General features: G+C 34.9%; 1 pseudogene; it reads left to right on the top strand.

Annotated features, from left to right (window-relative positions):
- Positions 1-1245: 1245 nt before the first annotated feature.
- Positions 1246-17858, top strand: LOC111543520 (annotated as a pseudogene).
- Positions 17859-19055: the final 1197 nt, after the last annotated feature.

Here is a 19055-nt window from a genome sequence, read left to right as displayed (position 1 = left end):
CTGTGGGAGTCCCTGATTTTGGTCCACTGAATGTTCAGGAAAAGCTTTCTTATCCCTACACTTCTTGAGACTATGAAAGGACATAATAAATATTTAATACAATTGTTTCCTAAATGCAATATTTTTAACAACAAAGTTTTCTGATTTACAAATATGAAAGCTACAGGATGAGTTATTTATTTATTTATAGGAAGGGCTATTTATTTTTGTCAGTGATAATCTGTTTTTGCCATATATGCACATATAATAATGAGATGGGTAGCCTTGGACTAACAGGATCTATTAAATAAATGTATCACAAAATATGTTCACTCCCAATATGCCTTGTACCTCCAAGTACAAAGAAAGCCTTTGGGAACAATGTAAGCTCCATTTGTCTACAGGTTTCCTGGCTTTAGGTAGGGCACTTTTTAAGGCATTCATTTAGAAGACTTTTAATTGGTTTGAGAAGAGGGGCTTCTGTATGGAAGTGTGACAAATTATTATAACCATGATTGCTTAAGACAACATGAATTTATTATCTTCTAACTCTGGAGGTCAGATTCTAACTTTGACTGTCTTGCCTCCCTTTTCTGTATTTAAGGATTCCTGTGATTACATAATCCACGATAATCTACCTATCTTGAGATCTTTAATCACATTTTTAAAGTCACATTTGTCTTATAAAGCAGCTATTCACAGGTTCTGGAAATTAAATTATGCACATATTTGGGAGGAGTGAGGGCATTATTCTTCCTACCAAACCAAACTGAATCATGTAATTATTCATTAGACAATGCGGGACCCAGAAAATTACTGCAAAGCAAAGTTATCAGAATGTGGTTTGTGCATTATTTGCTTTAACAAAAAGAAAGAAAAAGAAAAATAATACAACTTGGCTTCAAATTTAACTTAGAACACTTTATGAATAAATTCTAGGTAATACATTATCCTTAGTGAAAACTAACATAATACATTATTTGGAGATTTCTATTTGTCTTTGTATTTTGTGGGTCAGTTATATCAAATAACTGCACCCTTAAGTGAAGAGTCAAACTTAGATATGAGCTTTTTGTGAATTTTAGTATGTCATTTAGTGACAAATATGAAAGTTCTTTGATGAAATGGCATTAAAGTATAAGTAAGGGATTGTATTGCCCATATAAATTATGATCGGGGCCAGTTTAATTTTTTCTGGGGTTACATATGAATAAAAAAATAGGTGTTAGCATTTTTATGAGGTCACAAAGTGTCTGTTGTTGAGTAATGACTATGAATAAGTATTCTATCAACAGAATTTTAATCGTCCTCCTGTTCTACTTTGAAGGAATCGCTTTGGTAATGGATAGATACTACTTATTTCATTGCAGTACTCACTTCAAAACACAGTTGACCATTTAACAGTCAGCTTATATTTTAATTCATTTTCTATTAAAAAGTAGATTATCTCCTTGCTACCTTTTTGTCATGAATTCCTTGGTATGATTGACACAACTGTGTAATGAGTAAAATACAATGTGATGAACACACATCAGACAGAACAATAATTAATAAAGTAGGATTACTATATCATATGTTTTTGTATGTGAAATATCATATTATATTACAAATATTGTGTTATATTATGAACTGTAAATCCTACTTTATCTGTTGGTGTGCTGGAAGATGGTGTGAAAGTGGTCAGGTAAAGAAAAATAGGAAATGAGTTCTATGACTATAGCACCTAGAGAGGATAGGTGTTCTCTACATGAGCTGCCTCAGATGCAGAGTTAAGTACTAAGGAACATTTTTAGAAAGACCTTCACTACCTAATACAATTCAGACTAAAATGACTGATAATTACATTTAAACTTGCAGAATGAGGATATAGCATATTAGCTACAGAAGGAGGCTGAAAAAATATGAAATAATTATGGTAAGAAAAAGATTTCAACTAGTTACTGAAGGAAAGAACAGCATTTCACTTACCTGGAGACCTTGTACCTGTCTTCAAATATTTTTTACCTATTGCTTTACAGAATCAATCTTGATGAATCAACATGGAGTAATAAAAAGAACATGGGTTCTGGATTCAGATAGCACTGATGTGATTCCTGGTTCTGTTGCTCATACTACGAAACCTTCTTAAACTTTCTAAGACTCTGTTCCCTGTGCTTGACCACAGGAATGATTTTACCCACATTACAGATTATTGTGAGGATTGACTTACATGTATAAAACATGTAAGATTACCTGGCAAAGAGGGAGTAGAGGGCTGAAACAATTACAACAATTTGAATTATCTTTTCCTCACAACTAGCTTCTTCAGTTTGATTTTTAAGCATGTTTGTGCTTTTTTTTTTTTTTTTCATTCTGAAGACATTTTCTCTGGTTTGTGATCTCCCTAGGAGTTATCTTATTTCTTTTATACCTTTCATTACTAAGAACCTCATAATATTATTCTTCCTCTTTATCATCTTCTCCTTATCCTTTGAAATCTGTAGCTTGCTCTCATCTTGCAAAATCTGCTGGAGGTCAGTTGCCATGCCTATTTATCCACTTTCTTTCTTATACTACGCCCTTCCTCCTCAAAGTCTCTCTGTCTTTGGCTTCCCTAAGTCCATTTTCTTTTGATCATCTGCAGGTCTAACTGCATATTTTCAATCCCCATGCCAGACTCACTTTCTTCTAACCCTAAGGAACTCATTGCTTAACAATATGCGCTAGATCTTTTCCAAGTTTCTCTCTGATCACTTTTCTTGGATTAATCTAGTCCCACAGTTTTGGATAACATGAGTATGCATCAGTTGTAAATGCTATCTCTGACTCAGTAGATTTCAAACTTATATATCAGGTTTGGCTGAACATGAGCCATGGGTCTTCAGACAACTTTATATATCCAGTGTATTCAAAATCAAATTTTGTTGACTCTCAAAAATTGATACTTCTCTTGGGTCCTTCTTCGTATTTAATAGCTTCATCATCCTTTGAATTACTTTAAGTAGAGATCTTCAATAATTTTAATCATTTTTTTTTTCCTCAATAGGGACTTCATAAGTTTTCCCAAGTAGCTGGGACCACAGGCATGTGCCACCATGACTGGCTAATTTTTGTGTTTTTAGTGGTGATTGGACTTCACCTTATTGCCCAGGCTGGTCTCAAACTCCTGGCCTCAAGTGACTCACCCTCCTCAGTCTCCCAAAGGGCTGGAAGTACAGACATGAGTCACCATGCCAGGCCAAACTTCATGAATTCTTGACATTTCTCAGCTTTGAACTGGTCTCTCTGATTTCAGTTACTCTCCTCAAAATCCTTTAGAGTTGTTCAAGTAAAATTCTTTAGTGAAACAGCCAGTGTCTTCTATGGTCTGATTTTGTCAGTCTCACGTCAAAATTTTTCCCAGGCATCCTGCGTACCAGTAATATAGAAATTGTATCCATTCCTCAACCAATCCATCTACTTTTTTTGTTTTAACTTCCATTACCTACTCATATTTTTACCACTACCTGATAGTCCTTCCTTCTTCCCTTTCTTTTCCCAGCTATTACAATACAAATTGGCCTTAGAAGTCATTCAGGAAATTGTTATGCTTTTATGAAATACTCTGTTAAGATTAGTTGCTATTTTTTTTTAAATAGTCAACAGTCATATTGTTGTTTTAACTCATTTTTGTATATTTTTTCAACTTACATGATAGATCATTTAATTATTTGTGACTGTCCTCTACTAGACCACAAAGTCAGAGAGTTTTATTTCACCCCTTCCATCAATAAACTATGCAATGCTTGAATATAAACATTCAAAAACTGTTTAATGAAGGATATAAAATTTAAAAAGCCTTAGATCTAATTATATGATTTGGTTAGAGTAAATATAATCTTTGATAATTCAGAAAACAGTCACATGGAATTAGGAAGGAGGACAAGAACATCTGGCTAGAAAGACAACTTAAATAATGCTTGATAATCAATGAAGTGACAGATATTGTAACCTCACTGCTTTCTTATTTTGGAACAAGACATAGTCATAACACTTTTTTAAATATTAAAAACATAAGTTAATGATTCTCTCTGTTAAAGCTATGCAAATGTTAAAATATAAACACAGAAGCTAATTAATTTCATATGTTATAATTGAGAAGGAATCCAACAGCAGTACTTAAATATCAATGATTAATATATGCAAATAGTAGATACTTTTTGAAAGACGTGGCTATAGATATTAAGCTTAGGATAGCTTAAAATTTTACCGTGATTTGAAACAAGAAGGGTCAATGTATTAGACTGAAGTGAGTTAGTTCCAAAGTATGCATTTTATGGAGCATAAGGTTCACAAAATCCCCTTTAGAATGTTATAGATTTAAAAATCATTCGCCTTTATTTTACTACAAATTACTATAGAATATTATTAATAAAATATTCTATTTCATTTTAACAGACAAGCCTTCAATATATAAACATCTTTTAAGTAAAATGGGTTAAAATGAGTACTTTAGAAAAATTGTATGCCTTTTTATTCTCATTAACAATCATATCCTCTTTATTTTTCTTTCATTTTCAAAACAATAGGAAGAAAGGTTTGCCTCCATTGTGTTACAAGTGTCTTATTCTTTAACCTCTTAATATATATCCCTTCCTTATTTGAGATTGACAAGAATATTGAGACTTAACTAGTCCAGGAAAAAATAATAGTGTGCTAGCCTTTGGTTCCTGGGTATTACCATCATTGCTTTTGCTTCTTCTAATGCTCACTGACGCTCCAGAGTCTTCCCTAGGTCTTTTGGTCATTTCAAGCTTCTGGCCTATCAAGCTCCCAAGTGGGCTCACAGACTGGCATCTGGCTCTTTGCTTATGTTTTCACCTATCAAGGATCTATTTACTTACTTTCTCTGCATCTCTTCAAAGGAATCCACGGTCTTAGAGTTTGGCAGTGCTCCCATGTTAGGTGGCAGATTATAGTGGTTGTTTTATCATGGACCTAAATGTTTCTACTTACTTCCAATAATAATTATTTTGTTAACCTTTTTTAGATTCCTTTTCTCCCTCTTCCTCTGTCCCACTTACATATTGCCAGGGCAAGTAGGTACAAGTAAGTATAATCAGTTGCAGCATTAGTTTCTCTGATGTATGAACTCTTTCCAAAATTCAATTTGCAAGCCTAATATTTTGAAAAATACTTTAGGGATTTTTCTTAAAAATCTCTGTTAGAAATACTTATTTTAAAAATTATTCCATCTAATGGGAGGGGATGGTAACTTGATTTTTGTCTCAGTTATGTCATATGAATTGTTCCATCCTCTCCAGCAGAGCAATGTTCACCAAATTTTTATTATGAGTCTCAACTGCCTCCCCATCTTCACATATTTTCAGTAGACACTTTATCATTCTAACAGCATATTAAGATGGGATATTGGATTACTCTTGCCTCAGCAGTTCCCTTGTAGGTGTCCTGAGGATGAGTATGCTATCAAACATCCTGGAAGTCTGTAAATAGAAAACCAGTGAATTAAATACCTTTATATGTCTCATTTTGCCCTATATTGCAAGGATGTTAGCCCTTCAACATTATGTTTTCCTTATTTTTGGAAGTGAGTAGCTATTTCATCTTGTTCTATTTTTCCAATTTAACAACTGGAAGACTATGGCAATGGGGTAAGGAGAGTATTTAGTTCTTCTAGGGCAAGATTGGAGTTAATGTTACCCTTAAATCAGTCACTGTCCATCCCTAATTTGAATGATACAGCAACTGAAATTAGGGGCGCTCCTTTTGTGTCTTCATAATCATTCTTTATATCTTAAATATACTTTAATATACTTTCATTTGTTCTTGGGTGACTGTTCAGAATGTTGACTCTCCTGAGTAGCTGGAATTACAGGAAAGAGTCACTATAACTGGCTGATTTTTGTATTTTTAATGGAGACGGGGTTTAACCATGTTGGCCAGGCTAGTCTCAAACTCCTGATCTCAGGTGGTCTGCCCGCCTCGGCCTCCCAAGTTGCTGGGATTACAGGTGTGAGCTCATGGAGGCAGAGGCAGGAGAATCACTTGAACCTGGGAGGCAGAGGTTACAGTGAGCTGAGATCGTGCCACTGCACTCCAGCCTGGGCAACAGAGCGAGACTCCATCTCAGAAATAAAAAATAAAAAAAAAAAAAAAAAAAAAAAGAATTATTGACTCTCACATTGCTTGTGCTCTTCCTTTGCCAAACTCCTGGTCTAAAGTGTTTAGGTATTCATACAAACCTACTAGTCATCAGATAAATATGGAAAACATCCCACATATAATATCCCTTTTATGGAGTTTTATAACATACATTGGAATAAGAAATCCTCTAAACAAACTTGTGGTAAAGAAATCTGCTTAAGTTTGTTTTGCACTCTCTCTCTTTCTGAAAGTTACTTTATCCTAGCATTTTTTGTTTTCTAAATAATATCTCATAAAACTATGATTCTATAGAACAAATTCTAAGAAATGCTGCATCAATAGTAAATTGAGAGGTTTAATTTAGGGGAAAGAAAAATTGGGGACAGACAATGGAATAATGAAGACTATAGAAGAGTAGTCTGATCAGCTAAAAAAAACCTCACACATTCAACTCTTCCATCCTTTTCATTTCTTTGCAGGTCTCGCCCTACTGCTGCCCAGCAGAAGTCAAAATGAGCAGGAAAACCACATTGATATACAGAGGTTCCTTAATGGCAAGCTCTTGCTTCCCTGAGACTAGATTAGGGACAATATAATCAAAATAGAAGTTTAAAATACTTTGTGTGTGCGTGTGTGTGTGTGTGTGTGTTTGGCTTTTCAATACAAAGCATCAGTTTATTTAAGATTCATAGCTATTCATATGCCGACCATACAGTATAAAAACTTACACTGAAAACCTGTATTAATTCATGGATTACTTTCATTTTTAACAACAACTTAAAGAAAAAATTTACTTGATTGTATCTGTTTATCCCATACTGTACTGTCATAGTTGCTCATATATAAAAGCATGATATTTTATTAATCAAACTACTTTGGGAAATAAAAAACGTGTGAAATAGAAATAAAAATTTTAGGATAAAAGGACATGTAATTTATTATTTTAATAGAATTATTTAAATGCTTTCTAAACTTTCTTATTTCAAATTGTAAAGTTACTCTTACTGAGTTTCTGAGCAATTGATCTGTGGCCTTCAAATTTTATCCTATTACGTCATCTTAAACATGCACATTACAGGGTCATCCTTTTTGGTGATGCCTATTAGTTCCATCTCTTTGCGGAACAATCCATTATAATGAACTCATGCTATCATTTCACCTTCAGCCCCCAAGGACTGTCTGCTTTATGAACTCTGCTTTGAAGCTAACACCTTTATTTTCTTCTGCTTTTTTTCCCCCTGATCAAATTCTAAACTTAATTTAAAGTAGCAAAGAAAGATTAAGCTATTTGCATTTTAATTTTAATTCTCATTAATATTTTCATTTTTTAAATAGTTGCTTGTTCAAAGTAACTGAAATTTTGGACAATGGCAATCTTTCAGGGGGAGAGCATATTCAACTTTCACAAATTTAAAACTGAATTAAAAATAAAACAAACATTCTCATTGTAGGTAGAGACATGCTAAAAAGGAACCTTTCATAATATCCTGGCTGCAGAGTATGACTAGCATTTAAGCAGAACACACATTTGGAAAGAATTGGCTTGTTAGAAATGCTGTCAAGTAAAAGATTATCAGCAGAGGTTGGCTGCAGGAGAAACAAATTCTCAGACATGCTGACTCTTTTAAGAGTTGCCGAATCAACTGGAATGAAAATTATTTCTCCTTCTCCATCCTTATAGGCTGCATTTTAAATGCATAGCAAAAATATTTTCTATAAAAATAAATGATTTACTAATTAGAAATTGCTGTATTAATGTTTATTTTAAGAATTTGCTGACTATTAACATTCATAATATTTTTGAGCTTGTATGTGTATTAATAATTTAATAAGAAATCTTAAATGACTTACACATTATTCTAAAACCTAGGAATGATATGAAATCAGGAAATTCAAGTGTACACAATCAGAGTCCTTTTAAAAATACCGATGGTTGTAACATCTTCACACACTGGCTTAAGACAACTCATCATAAAATGAACATATAGACATTCCTATTTTTTTTAATTTGTGAAATTTTTTAATGAAGAAAAAGTTGGAGAACTGAACGAAGAGAATAAGTCTTTGTCTTAGTCAAGTAAAGTAAACAAATTATTTTTCAAAAACGTGAAATTACTCAGATCGATATGAATTGATTCTTTTGTATTTTAAACAAAAACTTCACTGTTTCCTTTCTTATATTAACTGTTGAAATGCTTTTAAAAACTGTGGCATATAGTAATTTGTATATTTAAATATATATATAGTTAACCGTGAATATAAAAATGTAGAGAAATGCAGAAAAGTATTTCAAAATGAAGATTTTTTTAAAGTACGTCATTTACTAGTCTTTTTCTAAAATTAAAAAAAAGAAAGACATTTTATCTACATCTGCAACAACAGATGTAAATATTAATAAAGATCCTCCCAGCCTCACTTCAGCTAATGAATTTGGTATTTATGTGAGTAAAAGCATACATCAGCACGAGGAGAATTTGGCTTTTCACTCACTTTGTCTAAATCTCTGTCATCTGTCTTTTAGCTCTTGAATCAGTGTGCAAATATAATGAACAGATTTACATGCTCAAGTGTACCAGAGGCAATAAGCAATAAGCATATATTAAAGTGAAAAAATACAATCAACTGACTATGAAATTAGCTCTTCATCCTCCCAGTTTTCACTTAATATTTAAATAGAGACAGTCATTTGATGTATCTTTTTCCTGCTGAGTGAAAGCATACTGTTATGTATTGGCAAATATCAGAATAAACACTGAGACACTGATTTTTTTATGTATAAATTACAATTTATTTGCAACAATTTCATGAATAACTTTATGAAATGGTTAAATTTTCTTAAGCATTTACTAAATCAACACTAGCAGGCTTAGATACATTTAGATGCAATCACATATTTATATTAAAAAAATGAGGTGAATATAATCCATAATTACATTTTACAAAATAAATTAAATAAATAGAATCTTGGTGACATTAATAACTTAACTTCTTTAAGTTGACTCAATTACAAACTGCCAGTAACCCATCATTTTAATCATCAATTGAACATTATTACTTTTTTTTTTGAAATTTTACATAATTTTATTCTATATACTTCCCTCTTGGTGATATATTTGGCATGTTTATGTTACTCAACAAGTATTTTAACAAGTATTTATTAAGTACCTGTTGTATGCCAGGCATATTCTACATGCTGATGATATAGCTGATACAGCTACAAAAAAGAATGCTGACTTCACGACCTTCAGTCCTTTCCCCCAAAAAACTATTCTTCTTCTAAATAAGAAGTAAATACTCCCTCCTCTTGATAAATTACCACCATTAAAATGTATATATTTTTCCCATTATGGTATTATATTCCACTACCCATCCCTCTTAAATTCTGAGTTATTGCAAACAAGAAATACAAGTCCATCCATATGTCTCTACTAGAGATCACCTTCCTTCAGTCTTACAAACTCTCCTTCCAGGACTTGACCAACCAGCCAAAACATTCATCACTGCTCATGATTTGGTGTATATTATTTCTTTTTTTTTTTTTTTTCACTTTTATTTTAAGTTCGGGGTACAAGTGCAGGTTTGTTACATAGGTAAACTTGTGTCATGGGGGTTTGCTCTACTGATTATTTCATCACTCAGGTATTAAGCCTAGCACCCATTAGTTATTTTTCCTGATCCTCTCCCTCCTCCCACCATCCATCTTCTTAAAGGCTCCAGTGTGTGTTGTTCCCCTCTATGTGTCCATGGGTTCTCATCATTTAGCTCCCACTTATAGGTGATAATATGTGGTATCTGGTTTTTATTTCTACATTAGTTCGCTAAGGATAGTGGCTTCCAGGTCCACCCATGTTTCATCAAAGGACATGATCTCATTCTTTTTTATGGCTGCATAGTATTTCATGGTGTATATGTACCACATTTTTTTTTTTTTTTTTTTATCCAGCCTATCATTGATGGGCATTTAGGTTGATTCCCTGTCTTTGTTATTGTGAATAGTTCAGCAATGAACATGTATGTGCCTGTGTCTTTATAACAGAATGAGTTATACTCCTTTGGTTTTATACCCAGTAATGGGATTGCTGGGTCAAATGATATTTCTGTTTTAGGTCTTTGAGAAATTGGCATACTGTCTTCCACAATGGCTAAACTAGTTTACAGTGCAACCAACAGTGTAAAACAGTTCCAAAAACCTCACCAGCATATGATTCGTTGTCTTTTGACTTTTCAATAACAGCCATTCTGACTGGTGTGAGATGAAACCTCATTTTTCTTTTTTCTTTTTTTTAGATGGAGTCTTGCTCTGTTGCCCAGGTTGGAGTGCAGTGGCATGATCTTGGCTCAAGGCAACCTCCACCTCCCAGGTTCAAGTGATTCTCCTGCCTCAGCCTCCTGAATAACTGGAACTACAGTCATGTACCACCATGCCTGGATAATTTTTGTATTTTTAGCGGAGATGGGCTCTCACTATGTTGGCCAGACTGGTCTCAAACTCCTGACCTCACGTAATCTACCCACCTTGGCCTCTCAAACTGCTGGGATTACAGCATGAGCCACAGCACTCAGCCTCATTGTGGTTTTGATTTGCATTTCTCTAATGATCAATGATGTTGAGCTTTTTTCATATGTTTGTTGGCCGTATATATGTCTTCTTCTGAAAAGTGTCTCTTCATGTCCTTTGTCCACTTTTTAATGGGGTTATTTGTTTATTCTTTAAATTTATTTAAGTTCCTTATAGATGCTGGAAATTAGACCTTTGTCAGAAGAATGGATTGCAAAAAAAAAATTATCTCATTTTCTAGCTTGTCTGTTTACTTTGTTGATTTTTTTGTGTGTGTAGAAGCTCTTTAGTTTAATTGGACCCCATTTGTCAACTTTTGCTTTTGTTGCAATTGCTTTTGGTATCTTTTTCATGATATCTTGGCCCACGCCTACACCCTGAATGATATTGCCTAGGTTGCCTACCAGAGTTTTTATAGTTTTTGGTTTTACATTTAACTCTTTAATTCATCTTCAGTTAATTTTTGCATCTACCAAAAATAAGGGGTCCAGTTTTAATCTTACACATATGGCGAGCCAGTTATACCAGCACCATTTATTGAATAGGAAATCCTTTCCCCACTGTTTGTTTTCATCAAGTTTGTCAAAGATCAGATAGTTGTAGGTGTGTGGTCTTATTTCTGGGTTCTCTATTCTTCCATTGGTTCATGTGTCTGTTTTTGTACTGGTTCCATGCTGTTTTGGTTACTATATCCTTGTAGTATAGTTTGAAGCCTGGTAGCATGATGCCTCCAGCTTTGTACTTTTTGCTTAGGATTGCATTGCCTTGGGTATTTGGGCTCTCTTTTGTCCTGTAATACCAGCTACTTGGGAGCCTGAGACAGGAGAATCTCTTGAACCTGGGGGGTAGAGGTTGCAGTGAACCGAGATTGCACCACTGTACTCCAGGCTGGGTGACAGAGTGAGACCCCATCTCAAAAAATAAATAAATAAACACATTTCAAAACAGAGTTTTTTTTTTTTCTATTTATGTAAAGAATGTTTATGGTAGTTTAATAGGAATAGCATTGTGATTCAATGACTATTCTAAATTCAAGTTTTGTTTCTATTCGAAGTGAATGACTAGTCAAAATATCCAAGGATTTCCCCTTTGGGAAAATTTATTCTTGCCATAGTATTTCAAAGCCACCCCATGCACTAAACCAACACATTTATGAACCAAGCTATGAATTCTTCCTCTTCTATTAACTGGTCATAGGGAGCCTCCCTGTGGCATAAATGTGAGCACCCTCAGAGATTAACTACAGAGGTGATTGATGTGATTTTCCTGGACTACCTGCACATATAGCTTTCTTATGCCCTCTGGTACTTCTTAGGTGATATCCAAGATATACCACTGCTATCTTACAATGGGTTATTCAACTGTTGCCGGTCTACATGACCTGTGACTTGGTGGATCTGACATTAACCAGCTCATTATGGGCAGCTCTGGCCACATGGTCATTTGTTATACCATGGTTAGACTCTCTGTATTTACCAAGATCCAGGAGAATGCCAATAGTTTTCTGAAAGTTTTGTAATTCTCTGATATACATAATGCAGTTCCATTCCAGAACTCTAGTGGGATTCATTGGAATTCCTTTATTGATGCTCTAATACCATAGGGTCATATTGCATCATATTGCTCTAAGTAGCTGGGTATTTTGTACCATAACCTGCTCATGCTATGCAACCGCTAGACTCCATTTAAAGCTGGTATTCATCCTGTCTGATCCAAACAGTATTCCTAGTATAGAGTATGCTGCTGCCTTCAGAACCCAGATAGACCTACTAGGCATTGTGCAGCTTTCTTATGCTCTCTGATATAAGGCATGCACGTGCCTTGAAGGGCATGTTTCCACAAAGGCCATTAATGTACTAGCATTTCTTTCTCATCTGGGATTATTAGTTTAATGCAATTGATATAGTGACACATCTGCAAAACGTCCAGTGGTTCTAGGTCTCTAGATTATAACAAAGGAAAGAAGAGTTATCATGACCCTGAGTGAAGGCTATAATTGTATACCATTGACCTTTTCACGTGAATGCAAACTGCTTTTAATCTAAGTCAAAGCAAACTGTTTTTGGACAAAGGTGATAACAAACATATTTACCAGGTCAATGGCTCATATTCTGTATGTTAGCCTATGTTAATCTGTTCTATAGATTATCTATCATCTGGCAGAACAACTACAGCTGAGTTCAGTTTATTACTTGCTTGAGATTAAAGGAGTCTGCTATCATCCTTGAATTCAGCTGGTCTTTGCACAGGCCAGGCTGGTGAATTAACAGATGATAAAATGAGGACACTTCACTTGTATTCTTTAGTTTAGGTATTTAAAAATAGCACTTATTTCTGCCACCCATTTCAGTTTGTGATATTTTTATATTTACTATCTTATATAATACAAGAACAGTTTAAAAAACTTTCAGTTGTCCTTTCACACTAAGACAGCTCTCACCCCACACAGGCCAAAGAGCAAATGTAGGAATTGTGGAAGTATCAAGTATGTTAGTTCCAACTATACATTTAGCAACCAAGGAAATGACCATTGGATTGTGGCCTTAGAAGCTTTGGATCCACCATGAGGACCCAGGCCAGACTCTACTCATCCACAGTTGTCTCCGCTCTGACTGAGAAGTCACAATGACAGCTTGAACGCTATCAATATTAGCTCAAGCCCTTGTCTAATGGTTTTGAAAAGATTTTATGTTGTCCGTTTTCTCAGTATATAACCATGAGATAGGCCATAGGCCTTTTATTGCCAGCTAGCTAAGTTGTGAATACAAAGGAAACATTCTTGAAGGAAATTACATGTGTTACTCCAGTGAACATATTAATGATAAGAAAGAAAAACAATCTTATTACTGTTATGGTAAAAAGTGTAGTGGTATGAATGGAAGATCAAATTAGCTACAATATTCACTTAAGCCAAAACTTAATCCAGAGCAAGTCCCTCACTCTCTTAAATTCTTTTTTTTTTTTTCACAATATTAGATTATTTTATGGTTTTGGGCACTTGAGTTTTATGTTTACAAACTCTACATCTTTCTTTCAGGGATGCTTCTTTTTTTATTTTTATTTTTTATTTATTATTATTATTATTATATTTTAAGTTCTAGGGTACATGTGCATAATGCGCAGGTTTGTTACATATGTATACTTGTGCCATGTTTGTGTGCTGCACCCATCAACTCGTCAGCACCCATCAACTCGTCATTTACATCAGGTGTAACTCCCAATGCAATCCCTTCCCCCTCCTACCTCCCCATGATAGGCCCCGGTGTGTGATGTTCCCCTTCCCGAGTCCGAGTGATCTCATTGTTCAGTTCCCACCTATGAGTGAGAACATGCTTTGTTTGGTTTTCTGTTCTTGTGATAGTTTGCTGAGAATGATGGTTTCCAGCTGCATCCATGTCCCTACAAAGGACACAAACTCATCCTTTATTATGGCTGCATAGTATTCCACAGTGTATATGTGCCACATTTTCTTAATCCAGTCTGTCACTGATGGACATTTGGGTTGATTCCAAGTCTTTGCTATTGTGAATAGTGCCGCAATAAACATACATGTGCATGTGTCTTTATAGCAGTATGATTTATAATCCTTTGTGTATATACCCAGTAATGGGATGGCTGAGTCACATGATACTTCTAGTTCTAGATCCTTGAGGAATCACCATACTGTTTTCCATAATGGTTGAACTAGCTTACAATCCCACCAACAGTGTAAAAGTGTTCCTATTTCTCCACATCCTCTCCAGCACTCTCTTAAATTCTATGACAGCAGAGAAATGTAAAGAAGCTGCCAAAAGAAACCTTTGAAGAAAACAGAGGTTGGCTCACATGGTGGAAGGGAAGAAGCAATCTCCATCACATAAAATTCAAGGTTAAGCAGCAAGTCCTGATATGGAAGCTGCAACAAGTTATCCAGAAAATCTAGCTAAGATAATTAATAAAGGTGGCTACACAAGGCAACAGGTTTTTAATGTAAATGAATTAGCCTTTTATTGGAAGAAGATGCCATCTTGGGCTTTCATAGCTAAGAAGAAGTCAATACCTATCTTCAAAGCATCAAAGAGAGAGGCTAACTCTTGCTTCAGGGTAATATAGCTGGTGACTTGAAGTTAAAACCAATGCTCATTTACCTTTCTTAAAAGTCTAGGGCACTTGAGAATTCTGATAAATCTACTCTGCCTCTGCTCTTTAAATGGAACAACAAAGCCTGGATGATGTTTAATTTATTTACAGCATGGTTTACTGAATATTTTAAGCCCACTGTTGAGTCTTATTACTCCTTTAGATTAGATTCCTTTTAAAAGAGTACTTATTTATTAACAATGTGGATCATCACCCAAGAGCTCTAATGGAGAAGCACAAGGAGATTAATATTGTTTCATGCCTGCTAACACAATATCCATTGTGCAGCACTTTAATTGAGGAGTAATTTCCACTTTTAAATCTTATTATTTAATAAACGATTACTTCAATGAATGTGGACAAAGGAAACTGAAAACCTTCTGGAAGGATTCACCTTTGTAGGAGCCATTAATAACTTTGGTGATTCATTCATAGGAGGACATCAAAATATCCACATTAACATGAGTTTGGACGAAGTTGATTCCAATCCTCATGAATAACTGAGCAGTTCAAGTGGAGAAAATATCTGCAGATGTGGTGAAAATAGCAAGATAATTAGTACTAAAAGCAGAGCCTGAATATATGGCTAAAGTTTTTTCTATTTCATGATAAAAGTTGAACTCATGAGAAGTTACTTCTCACAGATAAGCAAAGATTGTGATCTATTGAGATGGAATATACTCCTGGTAAAAATGCTGTGAACATTACTGAAACAACAACAAAGAATTAAAAATATTATTAAGTCAAATGAGTTGATAAAGCAGATTGGAGAGGACTGACTTTAATTATGGAAAATTCCACTGTGGGTAAAGTGCTGTCAAATAGTATCATATGTTACAGAGAAAGCTTTTATGAATGGAAGAGTAAACCAGTTTTGTAAATATCATTATTTTATTTTAAGAAATTGCCACAACCACTTCAACTTTCAGCACCATCACCCTCATCAGTCAGCATCAAAAATATTAGAATATGCTGAAGACTCAGATTATTGTTAGCATCTTTTAGCAATGAAATATGTTTAATTAAGATATGTACATAATTTACACACAATGTTATTTCACAGTTAGACTACAGTGTGGTATAAACCTAACCTTTTATTTTCTTTTTTTAAATTTTAGGGTCAGAGAATACATGTGCAGGTTTGTTACATGAATATACTGGTATAGTGGTGAAGTTCATCCTTCTAGTATACCCATCACCCAGATAGTTATCATTGTACCCAATAGGTAGTTTTTCAACACTCAATTTCCCATAACCTCCCAACTATAGGAATCCAAGTGTCTGCTGTTTCTATCTTTGTGTCCATGTGTATCTACTCAACATAAGTTTTATATGCATTTAAAAATTAAAATGCTCTTTGTGACTTGCCTTATTTTGATATTCACTTTATTGCAATAGTCTCAAACCAAACTCCTGATATCTTACACAGAATATAGTTGCAAGCAAATTGCTGCCTTTTAATTCCTTCTGCCACATCTGCCACAGCCATCTTGGCATCTCAGTAAGTGTATCAGTTTCCTACTGCTACTATAACAAGTTACCCATATTTTAGGGTCTTAAAACAACGCAAATTTATCTTACAGTTCTAGAGGTCAGAAGTCTGAAAAGGGTCTCACTGGGCTAAAATCAGGTTGTTGGCAAGGTTATGTTCTTCTGCAGGCTCTAGTAAAATACGTTTTCTTGCATTTTCCAACTTCAAGAGCAAGCTTGCATTTCTTGGCTCATAACCCAGAGGCACCATTGCCCAAATTCCGATGCTGCCATCTATGTGGTTCTTTCTTCTTTCACTTTTTTTTTTTCAGATGTTTTAGGACTTTAATGTTCTTTACATATTCAACATAAAATACTGACAATAGATAGACAAGAGGGGAAAGACTTTTCAGCAAAGTATCACTCTTGTCATCAAACATTACAAAGAAAATAGTCAAGAGAACAAAGGATAAGGTAATTTAACAGAAATGTTTAATGTTTAATTTAATGGCATAACGGAAAAACAACCAACCAATCACCTTTCTTTTCTACCTATGGAAAGAATGGTAAAAATGCATCAAGAACTTCTAGACCTTTTTCATAAAACAGCTTAAAAAGAGGAAGGGGAAGACTGGGGATGGGGTGCAACTGTTGCTAATGGAATAATGCACAAGGTCAAGGATTTAATAAATTCTAAAAGTGTCTACATGTATCAGTGATAACAGTATTATTATAAATATAAATATATGGAAATATAAAGTATATGGTATTAAAAACAGACCTGGCTAATATAAACATATATAAAGTATGTCACTTCTCTTGTAATAACAGTATAAAGATCGATCTACAGTTTGCCCTTTGCCTTAACTCCTCTTAAACCACTCCTCCAATGGTCAATGTTGACCTTGAATCAACAACCGCTGAACCCAGGAGACCCCATAGATGTCTAGATTCAGCACCTAGAGGGCCCCACCTATCCTCTATGCTGTGTGTTATGACTCCAGAAATAATTAATTGCAACTTGCATTATTAAGTCCACCGGCAAGTTTGAAATCTAACTAGAAAAAGTAGCAGCAAAGGCATTTTGCTGGTGCTCAGAAGAATGTTGGCTCTGCTGGGGTCACCGTGGTGATTGTCCATGATGACCTACTGGGATTTGCCCTCCGAGAGTGCCCCTCGGTCCTGGAATGCAAAGCGGAAGCTGGAAACAGCTCCTTGTACAACACGCCTCCATGTTTCAGCATCTACGTCATGGTCCTGGAGTGGATTAAAAACCATGGAGGTACCGCGACCATGGAGCAGCTTAGCTCCATCAAATCCCAAATGATTTATGAGATTACTGATAATTCCTAAGGATTCTACGTGTGTCCAGTGGAGTCCCGAAATAGAAGCAAGATTAATATTCCATTCCGCATAGGCAATGCCAAAGGAAATGATGCTTTAGAAAAAACGATTTATTGATAAAGCTCTTGAACTCAGTATGTTGTCCTTGAAAGGGCATAGGTCTGTGGGAGGTATCAGGGACTCTCTGTGCAATGCTGTCACTATTGAAGATGTTCAGAAGCTAGCCGCCTTCATGAAAAATTTTTTAGAGATGCATCAGCTATGAACACATCCTAACCAGGATATACTCTGTTCTTGAACAACATACAAAGTTTAAAGTAATTTGGGAATGGCTATAAAAAGTTAACAAACACATTATTTTTCTCAAATGAACATGTTTATTGTAGATTCTTCTTTTTTGAAAGAACAACAGCAAAACATCTACAGCTCTGTAAAACTGGTGGGACCTAATATTCACCTTAATTCTGACTTGAACTGGAAGCATTTTAAGAAATCTTCTTGTTGCTTTTCTTTTTTCACTTTTAAGGTCTCTTGTGATTACATTATGCCTACCAAGGTAATTTAGGATAACCTCTTAGAGGTCAACTTATTAACAATCTTAATCTTGTCAGAAACATTAATTCCCCTTTTCTATACAGCCAAATGTACCAAAGGTTTAGGAGCTTAGAATATCTTTAGTGGACATTATTTTGCTTACTGCAGTCTGTATGTGTTATTACATTTTGATATTTCTAGAAGCCATTCCACCAGTGTTTCTGCCCAATCTCCCAGAGTTTCTGTGTGAATATTCAACCATGGGACTTTCTTTAGAGGTCAAATATTCTGACAATTAAGTATGGACCTGGTCCTCCTCTTTCTCTTCCTACCCAATGTAGAAGATGAGATCTTCTTTGCACAATAATAAGGAGACTTGGCTTTTACCGTTACGGTTAGCATTAGTTACCAATTAATTGCTCTGTTTTTTGTTATTTTTCCCAAAGTAATTAAACTGAGCAATTCTACTGTACTCAATATTATTATTTCGCCTATAGTTCTCCAAAGACTGATGCAATACGCAGTTTGCATATCTCCAGCAATTATATCATCCCAGTTTATCACAGGAGAGCATGTTAACAATTGCACTGCTACCTTGGGTCAGGAGCTCTCTGCTCCACACCATGGTTATGGAATCTTCATTTCCAGATGGGAGGTATTTAATTCAGTTCAAAATCTCATCTAAGTGTTTTCTTTCTGACAAAAACGCTGTGTTAACATTTCCAAGTTGGTTTCCCCTGAAAGCAGAGTGTAAAATGAAGTTTTGCATGCGGTAGTTATATTTTGAAGTGTGCTTGAATTAATTCCTCTAGAACGGAGAGGAAGACAAAATGAATGGACAAAGAGACAAATCAAGTGATCTTAAAGGAACCTCATAAAACCATGTGAAGAGTTCCAAAAATAGTATGGAGATGCTACGACCCTGAGT

This window comes from Piliocolobus tephrosceles, chromosome 2 (genome assembly GCF_002776525.5).
Source record: "Piliocolobus tephrosceles isolate RC106 chromosome 2, ASM277652v3, whole genome shotgun sequence".
In the NCBI taxonomy this organism is placed as follows: domain Eukaryota; kingdom Metazoa; phylum Chordata; class Mammalia; order Primates; family Cercopithecidae; genus Piliocolobus; species Piliocolobus tephrosceles.
This window is presented reverse-complemented; position numbering and strand designations above follow the sequence as displayed.